The sequence below is a fragment of the Belonocnema kinseyi genome, chromosome 2 (genome assembly GCF_010883055.1).
Source record: "Belonocnema kinseyi isolate 2016_QV_RU_SX_M_011 chromosome 2, B_treatae_v1, whole genome shotgun sequence".
In the NCBI taxonomy this organism is placed as follows: Eukaryota; Metazoa; Arthropoda; class Insecta; order Hymenoptera; family Cynipidae; genus Belonocnema; species Belonocnema kinseyi.
In genome coordinates, this window is record NC_046658.1 from 90,893,964 (window position 1) to 90,913,716 (window position 19,753).

The window sequence follows — 19,753 nt, forward strand, 5'->3', positions numbered from 1 at the left end:
TTGGGGGGTGATTCGCCCCGCCTTCATCGGCGCCAAGCGACTCGCTTCAGCTGACAGTCGTGGTGCCGGTGAGCTGAGCGCCCCAATCCGTCCCACCCCGTCCCGCTCACCCACCCTAGAACTTCTACCCCCGACCTCATGAGCACCCCTACTCACTGCAAGCTCGGTAACTCCTAACCCCCTGCAACCCCAAGCCCCCGAAAGCGGATCGATCGCCCCCACAGCGCCACCGGCGCCTCGGAAACACCGCCAGCGTTCTCGCTCAGTCTGAACTCGGGTTCACTCAGTCCACGACCGTTTGCCACGAGACTTCGAGCTCGCACACTGACATACACGTTTTTCTCTTCCTTCTTTCTCTCTCTCTCTTTCTGTCCCTCTGTCTCCGTTGTAGAGCTACGGACCAGTGGTCATCCGAGCACAAAGTCGCGAGAGAGAGAGGAGAAGACTTAATAGTACCAAACTATAAAAAAGTCAATCGCAGCGGAACCGGTTCGCCGTCGCCGTCGACGTTGTGAGTTTCGTCGCAGTTTGATCACCAGGTGAGTGGAGAAAAAGCATTATAAAAAGAGGAATAAAGAGTAGAATTTCAGTTTTAGACCGGGTTAGGGTGGCTGAAGCGGAAATTAAGGGGTTGGTAGAAGCTGGGGGTTGTTTTCTTCTCTGGCTCGATAAATACACAACGCCACGCGAAGGTTAGTTCTCGCAGGTTTCATCGATTTCGCCATGCCGCCTCACGCTCAGGTGCACCAGCAGCGTAGTTTCACGAGGTCAAAGATCGCGTGTCGCCGGGATTAGACATAAATCGTTTAGATAATGTTCGAGGATGCGACAACACAGCGCCGTTCACGCATTGGCACCAACGTGCTCACGAGGGTTGATAGAGTGGGCTGCATGAGTGTGTAAGCACAGCTGGAAAGAGTACATGCCGAGAGACATCCCAGCTTAGAGAAAATGTGGTGACAACATAGAAGGCCGAGGAGAAACTAGTTTTCAAATTTGAGGATGGTTAGTGGTGGAGAAATTCATTATTTAGGGTACTTGCGTCATCGAGGGTGAAATGTTTAGTTTCCCTTTAGGTTATGTTGTTGTGTGATAGGGTAGGTGGAATGGATATGGTTTCTAAAATTTTTTCTTTTAGATAAAGAGTTTAACAGTATTTGTAAAGTTTTTCTTTGTTGGACTTTTTAATTTGAAGCCTATTGGATCCGCAAGCTACTTTAAGTCCTAGTTTCACCTCTGGATCTATTATTGATGTCTTCTTTTGAAACATATGTACATCTTTTGAATCTTACTAAACTACTAGTTTGAATAGAATATTAAATGAAGAAACTTTATAATGATAAATATATAGAGGTGAATGAAATTGCTTAAAAAGAATTAGGGTTTACGCCTTAAACTGCACGCTGGTTGGCTGACGCCTAACGGGCTTTCCGATTGTTTTCTGATTGTCTACATTTTCTTTTCAAGTATTTTTTTTCGAATAGTTCAATTATCACTGAGGCTTTGGAGATATTTTTTGCCTATTTTGTATTGTTTTAACAACACTTATTATTTTTTCAGCTAATAATATCTGAAGGTGTATTTGGAAGTATGCACTTTGAGGGTTAATATTTACAGTTTTTGACAACATAGCGTATTTTAATCGTATATAAGAAAATTTATATCAATTTGCTGCATGGGTTACATTATTGGGAAGGGGTTGCTAAATGAGGGCGATGGTTTCCCAATTCTCTAAAAGTAGAGCACGTAATTTTTTGTTCCCTAGAATATTTTATCGCGACGGTAAATATAAATTGAGTTTTAATATTAACCCACTTCTGATTATCAGGAATCATACTCCTTAAAAGGTGAAACTTTTATCACAATATCTTTCTGTCATTCAGTTTCTATGGTGGCACGTAAACAAAGCGTCCCCTATTCCTATGTTATCATTGAAGCTCGAAGCTTAAAGCTTCAATGATCGTTAATGTTGATAAAAGAACTTTAATAATGGACTTTCTGTTAAAATAAAACATGCTATATTTTTCGAAAACAACAATTTCACATTTTTTTGGGAAGGGTATATCTATCTAATAAAGTGTTTATTTATATTTTTGTTTCACCCAATTTTCAAACAATTTAAAAGCTATCGTTTCACTCAACATAATTTGTGTAATACGATTACGCAATATTGCTGAATTAATGCGATTTGCAACCATGATTAGCTGAATTAATGTGCAAGTACATATCTCAAAGCTTGATCGATCATTTAATTTGAACATGATTATTGATTTTTGGATTAAGAGGAAGCGTATAAAAAAGTTCAAAATTATAGAGAAAAATCAAATGGGATCTTGCACAATTATATTTTAATAAAATTTTATCCTAATATCTAGGTCATGCAGTTTCTACAAAAGTTTCTAATTTCTAAGATAAAGTATAAGAATCAAAATTTAAGAAATTTAAATCAGAATAAAATCAAATTTAAAATTCTACTTAACGTCCAATAACCAAGTTAATTTTAATGTTAATTCCGATTGGGAGATTTCGATGTATGTAATTTTAATACTTGATCAATAATTATTTGTTTAATTTGCGGATTAATTCTGTAGTTTCAGCAATAATGTGTTTTGGTTTTAATTTAAGAACTCTATTTCCGTTATTGATCTTTGTCTGCTAAAAGTCAGGTACATCCTTTAATTTCTCACGAAGAGCGCCTTTGAATAAAAGATCGAATGAGTTTTTATTAAACACGCATACAAATAAGTCGATAACAATTATTGAGGGGCCTGGGAAATCATTAATAAACTTATTTTGATCATCTAAATGTATTTTTCTGCTGCTAAAGACGTATATTTAAATATTTAGTTTGTTACTTTTAATAGGAGTATTAGATTCTTTAATTTAAAATAATTTGTACTAGAATTATGGAATAGTGAGAAAGTAATCAGATTTAAAAAATCTATTTTTTCTTAATATTAAAGCATAACTTAATTTTTTTAAATCGTCGCACAGCATGTAATTTTGAGGTGAGATTTTGTATGGCACCTTTTGGAGAACGAGTATGCTGAACGTAATTTTAGCACTGGAATTAGCGTAGAAATCACATTTCCTTTTTCTTATGACACTCTTTGTCCAGAAAAAATCTGGCCCGAATCAGAAAACCTAGCGAGGACAACAGTTTTTGTGCATTCGCAAGTACTCCTGTTTTCGTTGTTTTCCCAGAGATAGAACTATTAATTTTACCTTGAGAACAGCTTCAGGAAGTAAATCCAATCTTGAAACGAAACTTTCATTGAAGTTTTCTTTCAAGCCCTAAGTATATCTTTTAAATATTTACGAGTGGCTCTTTGAATGGAAAATCGTACGAAATACTTCTATTATCTTTAGTGCAAGTTGGTGTCATTGTACTCGGGGTATGGAGATAGCATAAAATAAGCAGTAGCACAGTAGGATCCTTTGAATAAGCATGTATAGAAGAAGGTAATCTATTTTAAATATGTTTTTATTTATGTTTAACACATTTATTAACGAGAATAATAAGTTTATAAAATAAATTCTAATACGGACAGATAGAAATTTCTGATTAGTAGATACGAATCATTTTATTATAAAATGTGTAACGAAAGATTGATTGGGTAACCTGATTATTAATAGAAGTCCTTTTTGTTGAAAAATGTTCTATTGTTTATTTTTTTTTCTGCATATTCCAAATTCAAAATATTGAATAAGTAACTTTGAAATCTATGAAGAAGTCTCGCTAGTGTCAATATTATGGAATACATTGATTATTATATAATTTTATAGCTCAATTAAATTTATTTATTACCTAAGAAGCTATTAGCAAAATGTTGATTAATAGGTTCAAGATGTACTTAATAGCCACTTATGTAGTTGGTTAAGTCACATAATTACTTTATGATCTTCTGAAAAGTTAAGGCGTCATCAACAGATCATTATATTCCTATCATTTATCTTATTCTCCTTGAAAACTTTTTTTTATTTTTCTCACACTTACACCGTCAGTCAAGCTAACTTACAAAAATATTGTGTTTTGTTCATCAAGGAGGTTGGGAATTGTTAAAAAATTCAATATCGTAAAAGGTGCCGTTATCCATTTATCAGTCACGAGCCTCTGATTCTAATTTAGGGGAAAAAATTCGAAAATGCAGCAGCAGTGTTCGAATGAAGACTCGGTGACCTGATTCGCGATTCTAAAAACTGGGACACTCTCAACAATTCAGGGTGTGAAGAAAAATAGTAACTATTCTTATATTTCTTTTATAATTTTTAAATCAAAATTTGCAATGAATGCAAAAATTTACTATCAATTGCGACATTCGGATTATCAACAAATATCCATAATTAATATTATTATGACTGAGAGAGAAGTATTATTGAAACATTGAATTACCCAGTGGAAACAAATGCTTTTTCTGTCAATCGAATCTATATGAACTAAAACACATATTTGTTTCATCATAATAATTTAACTGAGACGATTAAATATTTTTTAATTAGAAAAACAATGCATACATGGATGTTACATAGTTACATGTTACATGGATGTTACATAGTTACATAGTTAATGTAGTTTTTTTAAGCTTCGCAGGGTTATCCTTGGAAATGGGTTAACAAGTATCGGAAATTAAAAAGTCTAGTTTATTTGTAAGGAGCTCTTTCGGTTTGAAAATTTCCAAACTGAGAAGTGCTTTCGGCTCCCTTTAGTCTGGGTATCGTTTTCTTATGCAGTAGTGCAATTTCCCTGACATTGTCGAGCTCGATCCATTAGCAAACTAGATCATGGTCGGTAATATCAATAATCTGTGTGAGCGTTCTACAGTTCTGAAAGAGAGAGAGAGAGGGGGGGGGGGCTGAGTAAGTGAGAGAAAGATAGAAAGATTGCAATAAGAGTAAGCGTACGCCAGGTAAGTGAACATGAAATTGTCAATCGAAAGTTTTCAAGGCCACACGAATGAACTTGCTCTTGGCTTCACACTTTTACTCTTCTGTTCAAGTTGTCTGATTTAAAAAGTCGATTCTAGTTGAGAATACGCAATTTAAATTCCAGATGGAAAATTTTATTTGACTATACCTACATTATTGTAAAATTTATTACATTGACTAATGTAACCCGAAAACCTCCTCCTTCCCCTTTCCAGGCACATAAATTTAGACTAGACAGTTTACTTCTATAGGGACACAATTTATTATAAAATTATTTATCTTTTCATAATGTTTTATTTGTCTCTTTTCCGTTCTTTATTATAAACAGTCTCGCATAAAATAGTAAGAATGTCAAATACGTTGATTGATTTTATTTTATTTCCTGCTTATTATTTCCAAAATTGTACTCGGGAACCTTGGTAGATATTTATTTTATTATAAGATTACATTGTGCAGTTTAATAACATAAATAATGACCATGATGGATTATTCAGTGAATTTGTAAAAAATGCATTTAAAAAATTATTATTTACCATCGGAAAATCCACAATGCATGACAATCTACAAAATTCATGTGTAGAATATTTTTTCTTTCCTTCATGATAGTAATATTGCTAGTGTCTTACAAATTTAGTGTAAAAAATTATGTGTAGGCGTCCGCATGAAAAGGGTTCTTATGTTTCGAATGGAGTTAAGTATAGTGACATATAGCCGGATAAATTCACGGAATTTTCGGTCCAAAACTTTGAAGAATCGTTTTTCGAAAAGGCGAATCTTAATTTGGCGAGTTCCATAAGCACAAGTGTTATACTTTTGCTTCGAACATCTAAATACCTACTGTCAGTTCCTTTCTGGATATGAGTATAGTCTCAATAGATTCACTAACGATCATAGCATCATCCCTAAAAAATACAAGTTTTTATTTTTATTAAATAAAAATTGTATTATTGTGGTTATTTTGGTAACCAGTATATCAAAGTGCATCCTTGAGTATAGACGGAGGCAACTAAACTAAACTGGTGGTTTTTTACATCACTGGAAATGGGTTCATATTTAATTGCTAGTAAGATTTTGCTGAGTTGTGGTATGAACAACTATAAATAGGTGTTTTTTCAAATACTGGGAACGGCGTTAAATAAAATTAATAGGTAAATTTTGTTAATTGGTAGTATGGTCAAATATAAACGGATAATTAAAGAAAAAACTGGAAATGGGGTAAAATATAATTGTGAGGTATATTTTGCCAAGTTAAGGTATGGTCAACTATGAAAGAGTATTAAAAAAAAGTAAAAATGGGGTAAAATATAATTGGGAGGTAAATTTTTCCAATTAGGAGTATGGTCAACTATAGATGGATGTTAGAAAAAAACTGAAAGTGTGGCCAAATATAATCGAAAGGTAGATATTGTCGAGTTGGAATATGCCCAACTCTAAAAGGTTTTTTCTTTATAAACTAAACATGGGGTCAAATATAATTGAGAAATTTTGCCGATTAAGGGAATGTGTAAGTTTAAATCGATGGTTTTTTTGCCAACACTGTCGATTTTTCTAAATTGGGGTTTAGTCAACTGTAAACAAGTAGCGTTTTGTAGATATTGCCAGGTTGGAATATGGTCAACTTAAAATGGGCGTTTAAAAAATATACTGAACATGGAGCAAAATATAATTGAGAGGTAGATTTTGCCGAGTAATGTTATGGTAAACTGTAAACGGATAGTTTTTTAATTGGAAATCGGATCAACTATTTTTCAAAGATAAAGTTTTTCGAGTTAGGGGATAGTCAACTCTAAATATTTTTTTTAATACTGGAAATGGGGTCAAATATTTTTGAGAAATTTTGTAGATTTTGATGAGTTAGGTTATTTAATACTACACATATGGTCTACTATTTTGAGAGATAAATTTGAGCGAGTTAGGATATGGCCAACTATAAAGTTTTTTTCTTAATATTGGGAATGGGGTCAAATATTTTAAACAAATTTTTCCAAGTTGGGGTATGACCAACTGTAAACAGTTTTTTTTAAATACTGGAAATAGGGTCAAATATAAATGAGAGGTAAAGTTTTTCGATGTGGCATATGTCCAACTATATACAAGTATTTTTTTAAAACACAGAACACGGGGTGAAATATAATTAAAAGGTAGATTTGGCCAAGTTATGTTATGACCATCTATAAGCAGATGTTAAAAAAGCTGGTAATGGGTTTAAAAATAATGTAGGGGTATATTTCGCCGAAGTATTGCATGGCGCACAATAAATGTTTTTCTTTAAATGCTAGAAAGATGGTCAACTATTTTGGAAAGGTGGATTTTGCACATTTAGGGGATGGCCAACTATAAACGTTTTTTTTGCTGAAAATAGGGTAAATATTAACTAGTTATCTCAAGTTCAATAGAAGCAATGTTAAAAATTACTGTCAGAATCGCGGGTAATATTTTCGAACTTTAGATAAAAATATTGCGTAACCAATCCTTTAATAAATGAAATGAGCCTTACAACATAAGGGTTAAATAATAATTGGAATTCTTATCTAACTATAAATTCAATAAATATTACTCTGAATAAATCATTTTTAAATAAACCATTTTACTTTAAAATGCTTTTGTTTAAAAATTTATTTTAGTTATCTTAAAAAATTATTTACATGATCAAGTATGAGAATATTTTCCTTTATTTTATTAATCATTTTCAACAACGCTACTTTTTAAGCTTGGGATAACCATAGTAAACGTCCTTGAAAATATTTTTAGATTTTAAAATTAAAAGTCTTACTAGCTGAAAAATTATAAGTTCAAAGTTTAAAAAAAGTGAACTTTATATTAATACATGTATCACAATATAAAGGTTCCGAACTTAAATTGATAAAAAATATATAGTTGTATACATTTAAAAATCATTAATAATTGAAAATTTTACAATGTAAGAATATAAGCATTATTAATTTGAAAAATTTTCACACAAAAAAGTTTAATAATAACAAAATTTAAATTAAAGATTTTATACTTCAACAATCGTTAATATGTTTTCTTTAAGTTAAAAAACTTGCTATTGGAAAATATATAAAAGATCCAGTTTCCTGTGGATATATGTTAAAAAGGCTATTGAAATAAACATTTTTATAAAGTTCGTTTTAAATGAGATCTCATGAATTTTAAAATTATGAATTTGTTTCGAACATTGATTTTCCAATAAAATGCTGCACATTCATTTCCTTCATTCCGAAGGTATGACAGGATATTAAAGCAGTGCAAAATTGGGAATACTCGGGGAATAACAATGATGCTGCAATCGCTTCGGATTTAACTAAATGAGAAAAATTAAATTAAAGGCTTAAAATAAAATTTTCGCGTCCTAGATTGGCTGAAGAAAATGAAAATGATCTAAGCATATTTAATCGTCTTTTACTGATTTTTTTCGTCATAATATAATTCCAAAAATTATTAACCTATAATTGAAAATTAAATATGTGCCTTAAAATTTCAAGTTTCAAAAGGACATTTTTTAAGTGAATGTTACTAAATATTCCATTATAAAAATGTTTTATATACTTGTAGAGGATGTGATATTTTTATAGGAATCAGTTGCTCTTTTCGAGACATAAGAAATAAAGATAAAAAAAGGTGATTGAACTTTGGCAAGACTATAAGCTTTTCAGCTCGAGACTCGATTCACGTTGGACGTAACCCTTCAATTTCACTATCCTCGATATATTGCATTTGCAAGTGAAACACGTTAAAAGAAAAAAGCGAGTCGCGATTCTGAGTAAGTCCTTACATCGTCGATAAAGGTTTGAGGATTTTCAGTACAACTGGAGACCCCGGTGCAAGTATATGTATATTCTAAATATAAAGAGCCCTATGAAAAACAGTTAAAGTTATTATTATTTTTAGATAGAAGGTTAATTAAAAACTGATAAATACGTCAAACCACTCCCTTCCAAATGGATACTTAATTTAATGAACAATTCTATTTATTTTGCAATAATTCCTATTTTAATACTAATCAGAGATAAAAATTCTAGTTTTTATACAGTGCAAAAAGCCTTTTACAACCACAAACGCTCATCAAAAACAGGGTTTTGATGTTAAAATTCGATAGTGCAGAAAAATATATAGGGAGACGTACCTTACCCAAAATTCTCGTAACCACATTATCTTGATAGATAGGGCACTGACCTCTCCTTTTGTGAGAGGTATTCTTTTGGTATTTCTTATCTGAAACGCAGACCTATTATTTCTGGAAGTAAACGTTCTACTATATAAACACAGAATTTCGCGATCTTTTTTTACGAAAGAGAACTGTATTACTTTAAAAACCTTAAGGAATCTGTATTGCCATCAGAAAATAAAAGAATTTCTTAATGTATTGACAGACCAAATAGAACTATTAATAAAAAAAATCTAATTTGTTCTTAAAAGAGATCTTCTCCCTTTGTTCCGCTGGGAATCGAACCATGGAACTTCCGATTACCGGTCGGCTGCTTTACCATTAAGCTTCTAGAGAGATCGAGAGAAGAATCCTTTTTCAGAAATGCACGCATTGTTTTCCCAGGTGTTACAATTCCAATTTTGGAAAAGAATCTGTATTATCATCAGATAATATCAGAATATCAGAATATCAAATAAATTTATCTTGTACACCTGCCATAATAATACTTGTATATATGCAAAATTATTCTTCTCTCTATTTCTCTAGTAGCTTAACGGGAAAGCACCCGACCGACAATCGGAAGTTCTGTGGTTCGATTCCCAGCGGAGCGAAAGGAGATCTTTTTCAGAAAAAATTTCATTTAAAAAATTCGAAACCTTAAATCAAAATCGTTATGTAGATCTTGCAGTAAATTCGCACTGATTGAATTAGTTAAATGTCCAGTCCTGTTTAGAGAGCTATGAGCATAGTTTGCTACAAATGAGGTTCAATTAATATTGTAGATGTATGAATAATGGGCCTACTAAAACGCAGAAATAATATTATAAAAAAAAACAATGATTCTATTTGAACCCATTTTTTAAAAGTTAATTGCAGTTATTTTTCCTGAATGACCTTCAAACTCTTTGAGAATGTAAACAAATTCGAAATCTTCAGTGTGTTCCCTAAGAAAATTAATATATGAATTTTTTAAAACAGTTTTGTGAATGTCTCAAGATCTATGTCTCACAAAAAATGTCAATTTGAATTCAATAAAATAAATATATTCCGGAAACAGTATGAAATGCGACTCGTAGATTGAATCAATTTGGACTGGAAAGTGCTTGTTGATGACAGTGTTGTATGGATATATTTGAACGATGCCTCCTGAGTATAAGAAATAAAATTAAAGAATCGTTTTGCCTTTTTTTAAGTAACCTTAATTAGGTAACTTTTTTTGTAAATTTCTTGTTTCTGCTGTATTTTGCGTTGAAGAATTTGATCATAAAAAAGATGTACTTACAATTTTCAGAAATGATATAAAATATTGAATGTTCTATCTTTAATGTTTCGTGAAATATTGCCCTTTGACAAGACTTGATAAAATTTTGTCACGCGTTTTATGGCAATATTTTTGGTGATATTAAATATACCTAATTCAATATTTTATAGTATTAATAGAAAATCGATTTGCATTCAGTCTTATAAACATATTTTTTCACGTGGAATGCAGCAGAAATAGGCTATTTTCCAAAAAATTATTTTCTAATTGCTGTATAATTTAATTTATTTAATTAATAAATACGATTGCAACTTTGATCTAAAACGCACAGGAAATGAGATATTTTACGAAAACAAAAACTAAAATTAAATTATTTTTAAGTCGATTTTTCAATAAGTAACCACTTCTCTAAGTCATATTTCCTAAAGTATTTGAGATAAAACATCAACATTTTTAACTTCACAGTGAATTTTTTGCACTTTAATACCAATTGTGATTATTTAGGCATGCAACTCACTGAGAATAATAAATTTTGACGCTTGGTCGAAATCTGATTTTAATTACTGCAATAAAAATATTGATCATTCAAAACCAGATAACTGCATTGTGTTTAACTACTTAAAACTAAGAGTGAATAGTTTTGGAACATATATAAATAAATTAAATTAGTTTATAAAATGACAATCAGTAGAGAAAGTTATAAAATGCCATTTTTTTATGTACAAATTCAGAAAACTTCAATTTTTTTTATTATTATTGCATCAAAATGGAACTGCTTACTTTTCAAATGATGCACTCTCACGCAAAAATAAACGTAATAGTGTATGCTTTAAAAAAGGAACTAATTTCAGCCAAAAGTTTTTTTTTTTTTGGAAAAAAAGTTAAATTACGTTTTTCATCATTTTTGTTATTCTATGCCCTTTGTTTGGGTGTTTTAATGGGAAATATTGTGTAAAAAAATTCCCTTGAGTCATATGGACCCATAGTGCTGGTTAAGTGTTAGATATTCCTGTGAATAAACCCTACTAATACATTTCCACGCGGAGCTACTTATCCCAAAATCGAGGTTCTCCGATTCTTTCGTCGACTTCAATAGTTTAGATCCGAATAAATTTAAAAAATAAGTTAAAGTGTCAGTTTTTTTACCTGTAAAAATGTATTTATTTTAAAATATACTTTGTGCAATGTCTATTGTCCTTGATGTTGCCGGAAATAAATGCAGGCTATACCTACAATAGGCTTCTCTCGCCAGCTTTACTCGTATAAAATATGCTAGACTCCTCGTAAAGAACATTCAGTACTTGACAAGGTGACATCAGGATGTTGAATTTGGCTCTGATAAAGCATTTTCGAGGCAGTTTGATACGCGTTCACGTTCAATGCGTTCATTGAAAGATAAAGCATTCTCATTCATGACGTCACGCGCTCCGACCGACCAGCGAGGGAAATCCCCCCCCCCTCCCCCTATAGTTTGAATGTTTTTCTGGAATTTCTAAACATTATTTTATTTTTTTCAAAATGCAGAATGAATGTTTGGCACATTTTTTGGTAGATGTATAGATCTGATACAATAAAAAAATAGAAAAAATCAAAAACTTTGATCGGTATGCTTTTACAAAAATAGATTTTAACTAAAATGTGAGTTCAGTGCCCTCTGTGAATACAGTGGATTAAGTGTCATGTTGTATTCAATCTTACAGTTTTTCCACCACAAAACAAGCAAAAGCATAAAAAACATATGAATGGTTCTGAGAGACGTTAGTGTAACAATTTAGTATTTTTTGTTTTGAGTTCGTATTTTTAGTTATAACTTATTATTTTTCCCGGCTATGAACATTAGTATTAAGTGATATGCCTGTGGAGCATTGCATCCGTTTCAATTCACGTTATCAAACTCCATTACTGATGTAAAATGTGGTGGCAGTTTATTGAGATTTTGTGGTTAGGAGCAGTTTCTGGTGTGAGTGATCTGCTCGCAGATAAAAAACTCAAGTGATATCATTAAAAAGTTGTTTGATTGCATTCTTCTTTCCCACTTTGATGTAAATAAGTAGTATTATTAGGAAAATCTATAGAAAATTATATTTTTCTATGGCAAATGTCAAAAATATAAAACTAAAAAAACTTTACGAAAATTCAAGATTTTTCTTAATGTATTTTGTTGAAACTTTAACCTTTTTGGAAGAAAATTAATCTTCTTCGTAAGGGAAAATGATAAATTTTCAGAGTAAGGTAGAGATTTTTGAAATTTGTATTTAGCAGCTTTGTGTAATGAGAAAAATCTGGGATTTTTGTAATGTTTTTAGTCGAACATTTTTGTAATTTTTCATATCAGGTAAATATAATATTTTATAGATTTTTAAAAACATACTATTTATCTACATTCAAATCGAAAAGAAGAATGCAATCTCACAATTTTTTGGTGCTATCACTTGAGTTTTCAATTAGGCAAGTAGATCGCTCTTGCCGGAGACTACCCCTAACCTAAAAGTATCAGTAAAATACCATTGCATTTTACATCAGCAATTGAATTTGATGACGTAAATTGAAACGAATTCCATGATTCACAGGAATATTACTTAATGTTAATGTTTATTCTCATAGAAACTAATAAGTTATAACTGAAGATACTAACTCCAAACTAAAAATGAAAAACTGCTTGCGCTTCACTTTTATCATAGAAGCAGCTTCACACAATTTATAAGCTTCTAGACTTTTATATGCTTTTACTTGTTTTTCGGTTTAGAAACTATGAGATTAAATAAAATATGATACTATATCCATTATAAAGACCACGGTCACTGAACGAACATTTTCACTAAAATCTATATATGTAAGAGTATACTGTTCAAAATTCTTCATTTTTTCCCTTAATTTTTTGGATATATCGGGTCTTAAAATCTTCCCGAAAATGTTGCCAAGTATTTCCTTTGCACGAAGAACAAACAAAAACAATGCGGGCAATGTTATTCCCTCAGTGGTCTGGCCATTTAAAATTTGTATGGCTTAATGAGAATGCAATATGTATGACTGATATACGAGTATAGAGGAGATAGGGAAGCTAACTCGGTCTTAGATGAAAATAACCTCATAAATTGTTTATACCAACGTTTAGAAATAAGAAAAAAAGGCCTCAAAAAAACTTCTGTTTTCCAAAAAATACGAGTTTTCAACACAACATATGAACTTTGAACTAAAAAAAGTAAGTTTCAATCAGAACAAATTGTTAAATTTTCAATTAAAAGAATTAATATTTTAAATCGAGCAAAATTTTTAAAAACAAATTAGATGAAATTATCAGAAAAAAACTGAAATTAAAAAAAAAGAGTTTTCAACGAAGAACATTTTTTTATCAAGATAGTCGATTTTTCAACTAAAAAAGTAAATTTTATATTTAAATCCAAAGATGGAATAGTAAATATTCTGTATAGAAAAATATTAACCAACAATGATGATATTTTAATGATATAGTTCAATTTCAAACTAACTAAATATGAATTAAAATTGTCTAATAAAATGATATATCTGCAATTAAAGAGATGAATTTTTAAGCTAATGGATAATTTATCAACTAAAAGGATAATTTTTACACCAGAAAGATGAATTTGAACTAAAACTATGAATTTAAAAAAAAAATTCTTAACCAAATGATTAAACTTCTAACCATAAATATAAATCTTCTTACCAAAAAGATGAATATTTAAACTAATGCATAAAATTTAAACCAGAAATATGAATTTTCTACCCCAAAGACTGCATTTTTAACAAAATAGTTCAACTTCTTGTAAAAAAGGTGAAACGACAATCAAAGAAATTCATTTTCTAGCAAAAGAGTCTGATCTTCAATGAAATATATAAATTTTTTACCACCGATCAAAATTAATTTTTAAACAAAATATTAAATTTACAGCTAAAAAGTTAAATTTCTAACCAAAAAGATGAATTTTTAGCCATTACGATTAATTTTATAGCAAAAAAATAAGAATTTTCAAACAAAAAGATTAATTTTCAATCGAACAGTTAAATTTTAAAATAAAAAAGCTAATTTTCAAACAAAAAATCGAATAGTTGTACTTTCAGTTTGACGAAATATATTTTAGCAAAAACAAATGAAATTTTAATAAAATATTTAAATTTTCAACCAAAGAAATAGACTAAGAATATCAATTTTCTATCAAAAAAAGAAAAATTTTCAACCATAAAGGTGAATTTTCACCCACGAGCATTAATTTTATAATAAATACATGTATTTTGACCAAATAGTTGATTTCTTAACGAAAAAGAGATTACTTTTTAACCAAAAATTCAATATGTTAATTCGTAGTCATGGTAATTATTTTCAACCAACAAACGAAGAATTTTCAACAAAATAGTTCAGTTTTTAACAACAATATTAAAAATTGTATAGAAAAATGAATTTTCCACGAAATAGTTGAATTTTCAAGAAAAGAAAAACATTTTTAATGAAGAATATTAATGATCCACTAAAATAGACGCATTTTAAACTAAATATCTATATGAATTTTCAACAAAATAGTTGAATTTTCAAAATTTAAATCAAACATGAAATAGTTCAATATTCAGTTAACAAATGTTTTAAAATAAACAGGACGAATTTTCAACAAAATAAATCAATTTTCAACCAAACAAATACATTTTTGACAAAAACGATAAACCTTCCACCTAAGAAAATTCATTTCGAACCATAAACATTAATAATTTCATACAAAAAAAAAAATTTTTGACTGATAAAAAGGGAGGAAAAATGAGAAACCAACCAACCATATCCCCTTCCCTCTCTTAATTTTTGGTTCATTTCTTTCTTGTTTTTTATTTTTACTATTATCAAACTACAATAAAAAAAGCACGTGTACAAAATAATTACCAACGCGTCGGCACTCATACAGCACGCTTATCAAGGACGAAGAAAAATAAATAAAAATTGGAACAGACAGGAACAGCAACAATTTAACAACGGAGTTTCCTAAAAAAAGAAAAAGTCTTTTTTGGGCAACAATAAAAAAGAAGAAAGAAAAATGAGAAGACAGCCAACCAAATCCCCTTCTTCCTTTCAAATTTTTTCTTCTTTTCATTTTTTTCTATTATGAAACCACATTAAAACAACATTTGTACAAAATAATTACCAACGTGTCAGCACTTATACATTTTTCTTATCAAGGCAAAAAAAATTCTAGAAGGCAGGGACAGCAACAAAACCACGATGCTCTCTACCTGACACCCGAGATTTAAGTGAGGGTCAAATGGCAAACTGGATATAAATATATCTGAAATAGAAATGAACTACGAAAATGGGAATTTTTTTGCTTATTCAGGTTGCAACAGGAGCTTTTTGTGGTGGTTCTCCAAATATGGTCGTTAGATTCTTGGTTTTATTTTCAAGACTTTTGTACATGAACTTGATTGTTAGACGTTAAATGGGATTTTAAATCTGATTTCAATCTCATTTGAATTTCTTAAATTTCAATTTTGTACTTTAGCATATTACAAGCTTGGTAATGACCTATTGCTAGGAGGATCAGGAATCAAAACAAAATTTCGAAGAATGTAGGTCCCTCTTGTCAGCCTGTTATAATATATTACAATCCCCCTGTGCTCATTTGCATGTAGCGATAGGGTGCCTTCCAAATCATGGATTCCTTGTTTACGTTGAGCCCATTTTGTCCCCTTCAACTCAGAAGCGACGCCAGTGATAGTCTTCGTGTCGGATCAATCGTCGACCTGATCCACTTGGTCCTATACATTCTTCTGTCAACCATAGTAAGCGAGAGTCCACATAGTGCAGAGAACCTGCTGGGATTATTTTTAGACAAAGACCTTTGATAGCTTGAGTATCGAGTCGATATTTTAACCTCAACGGGACAAGGCTGATATTTCTTATTTAAAATACTCTACCCCGCAGGTTCTGTGTGCTAAGCGATCATATCAAACGACTTCGCGAGAACCCGGTTTCCTGTCACAAGGTCTTGCTCTGATGAATGATTACATGCTTGGATTTATTAACTTGTACTTGACTTTCTGCAAACATAAAAATAAAATTGCTCGTAAAGATAAAAGAAATTTGTTACAACAAGTTAGGAATGTCAGGATTAGCAAGTGGCTGTTGCATTACAAAAAAAATTGCTAAAATTATAGTAATATATTTAAAAGACATTTAGGTCTTAAACATAATTTGTTTAAACAATTATGTTTCAAAAATATAATATTCAAATCAATAATATAAAATATAAATCTTGTAATTATTTTCGTAAATACATATTTATAAATATTTTTGTGTCTTCCAGTATGTCAGCTTGATTTTAGAAAAGTCTTTAAAATACTATAATGTGATATAATCTAAATCTGTTTTATATGCAGTCTAATGACAACGCTGATCAGAAAATATTATTTGTTGGCCAAAGACAATGTTTTCTTTTTGATATCTGAAAACCACTTTCCGCAGTTTTTTAATACTTTTAGTGATTACTGTTTGTGATCCTCATTTCTTGTTATCAAGCAGCTAAAAGTCCGATGTTAATTTAAAAAATCTTTGCGCAGTATCATTGACTACTGTTAAATGTTTAAAAATTGTTGAGTCCTACAGGAAATCTGCGTTCTTCACCGTTTTCGATGCGTTTTGTTAAAGAAAAGATTTCAAGATTTCAAATCACGAAAAAATTTCACGTGAATTCGCTGTGATAAAGAGTTGAATTTCCTTGTCCAATAATTGTTTCATGCTCTTTGCTTCCAAACTTCTGATATTTTCGTCACTTTCAATTTTTTCTTCAATTTCAAAATTGGCTTCTCTTATGCTTTTTATTACTCAAATGATTATAAGTGAATTGCACTAATTGTACAAAATTATCTTAGGACTAGTTTTATTGCTTCAATTGTTATAAATCACCTAAAATATGAAACTTCGCCCTGATCAGTTACGTTCAGAGAAAATGTTTAAACTGAAATCATAATTTGCATTAGCGAATGCACTTATTTTAAAATACGATAATCGTAAACATCGTAAAAATCTATCAAAATGATGTAATAATGCAACAAAAAGTGACAAGAATAAATTTTGTAAATAAAAAATCATTGTTTAAATAATTACATAATGTGTTTTAAAAAATTCTCTACTCCAAGAAATGACCAATTATTACTTTTAATTTAGAAAATACGATTATTTTTTACATTTCTTTGGAATAAATAAACGTTTAAATAAGATGCATTCACTTAAATGATTAAACAGTGTTAAAAAACTATGGGATATATTCAAGCTTAATAGCAGTAATTATTTGTATGGAGAAGACGACCGAAATTGCTTAAAATTAACAATAATACGTAAAAATTTAGCTTTTTTTGGGTAATATTTGGGGCAAAGCAGGGCGGTGGATGGTAGGTTAAAAATAAAAGGTATTAGTATTGTTTCATTTCATAGTCACTTCTATTCAATCCCTCAAAAAGTTAGAACGTATCAATGACACCCTAGAACATGCGTTTAATTTTTCGAAAATCAAAAATTTCCAAATATTAATCAAATGGGACTTCCAAGAGCCCATTGGAACGTGGGAGTGACTTGCCTTGTAGCTCGAAAAGCATTTTTGGGACCACCTTAGTGCTGTCTTTTATGAAGTTTGTTTATATAAGTACAATTTGTTGTAATTTAAAAAATAGGACAGCAAGGAACTTTTGGAACGACATTTCGAGTTTATTCGCAATTTGTTTAACTAATTAAAAATGTTTGTTATTATAACAAATATTACGGTAAGGAGTCTTTGTCAAGATATTTCTAGTTTTTCCTAAAAAAAATGAAATCTATTCATTAAAAAATTGTCAAAATTAGTATTTGTTTAAAAAAATTGTTTATATAATTAACAGCTTTTGTCATCGTGAAAAATACGACAGCAGCTAGTCATTGCCAATATATTTGAAGTTTTTTCTTAAAAATAATTGAGCCTGTTTATAAAGAAATTGGAAAATCGCTGCTATTCTCAATTTATTTTAAGTGTACATAACTAGCCGTCATATTTCTTGCAAAATATATGGATTTAAAATATCTAGTAACTGCAAAACACGAAATAATGACTTCCGTTTATTAGTTTGTTTATAAGATCATAAAAATTGTTCTTGAATTAATTTACTGGAAACTATTTTTAGTTAGTTATTAAGATGATTTATGACTTGTTTCAATAAATTTGAAGGCCATGAAAAAAACGTTATCTCTGACAAATTACACAAAAAAATGTTTACACTTTGTTCAAAAGTAACAAATTTTGGTTAAGTCAAAATCAAGCATCCGCATTCACTAGTTTCATCTGAAAGACTTACGGTCATTTCCAAAATAAAGAAAAATAAAAAACCTTCAATAATCGTAATCTCACGTTGAAACTTATAATTATAATTTCCAAAATTAAGATACCGTATAATTTATATTCTAAAACGTTCATATTGTTTAAATAAAAGGCAGTAATATAACGCCCGCGGTACATTGTAGTTATGTATGGCACTAAAGTAAAAACTCTGAGCTATTATGTTTTCAAAATATATAATATCATAGATGATACCTCTAAATTAATTCGAAATATAATTTTTGGTTTTAACAAATACAAAAAATTTAAGAAAATCAGCTAAAATAAAAATTTATTATGGTTTAACTTCCTTAATCAAAAACAAATTGAGTCCTCGTGATTACAAACCATGAACAGATAATCTAAAAGCTGTAAAAAGAATTTCTGATTCCTAAGTGCGAAAAGCTAAAACGAAGAGAAGTTTAATTCTAGAAAAGTTCTAATGAAAAAGAAGAAATTCTTCTACAGTTCTATCAACAAAAATCTCAAAGTTTTTATCTGACTTCTTAACTTGAATCAGATAGGTGTTGGAATAGATTCTTGCTTTTTTCAAATCACTTTTTAAACTACAAATCATCTTGAATCAGTTGAGAGATAGCTATTTAGAAATTAGTCAAAGTTATGTAATCTAAATCTTATAGATTTTCAAACGTGATATTAACATGATTATAAGTTAAAACTTCAATCTTAAATAATTCTCCATCTTATTGTAACATTGTCATTTTGCCTCCTTGGCAAGTTTTCAGCATGCACAACTCGTTCTTATCTGAATCCCAATTACCTTCATTTCGAGTCACTAGGATCCACCATCTTAGAACTCTGAGTCTCTAGATTGCAATTTCGAAATCTTAAGACATCCTTGAACACTCAGGTGGAAATGTTTTAGCATTTGCATTTGCATTTTCTGGCAATCGGAGAATGCCCTTATTGTCCTCTTTGTTCTTCGTTATCTGTGCACCCTTGCTCGTAATAGCAACTCTATCCAAGACCATACGTTCGTCTGAAACGTATCTTCCACGCGGTAGACGTTTTCTTACATGTAATTGAATTAAGAATTATTAAATCATGAAATAATTA

General features: G+C 30.4%; 1 protein-coding gene across 1 annotated transcript in view; it reads left to right on the forward strand.

Annotated features, from left to right (window-relative positions):
* The first annotated feature begins 291 nt into the window (after nt 1-291).
* The window catches only part of LOC117168452 (complexin), a 792,783-nt gene continuing 773,321 nt past the window's right edge, over nt 292-19,753 (forward strand). Inside the window, exon 1 of the mRNA XM_033354110.1 lies at nt 292-539. The gene's annotated coding sequence lies outside the window, so the exon portion shown is untranslated. The remainder of the gene's footprint in view (nt 540-19,753) is intronic.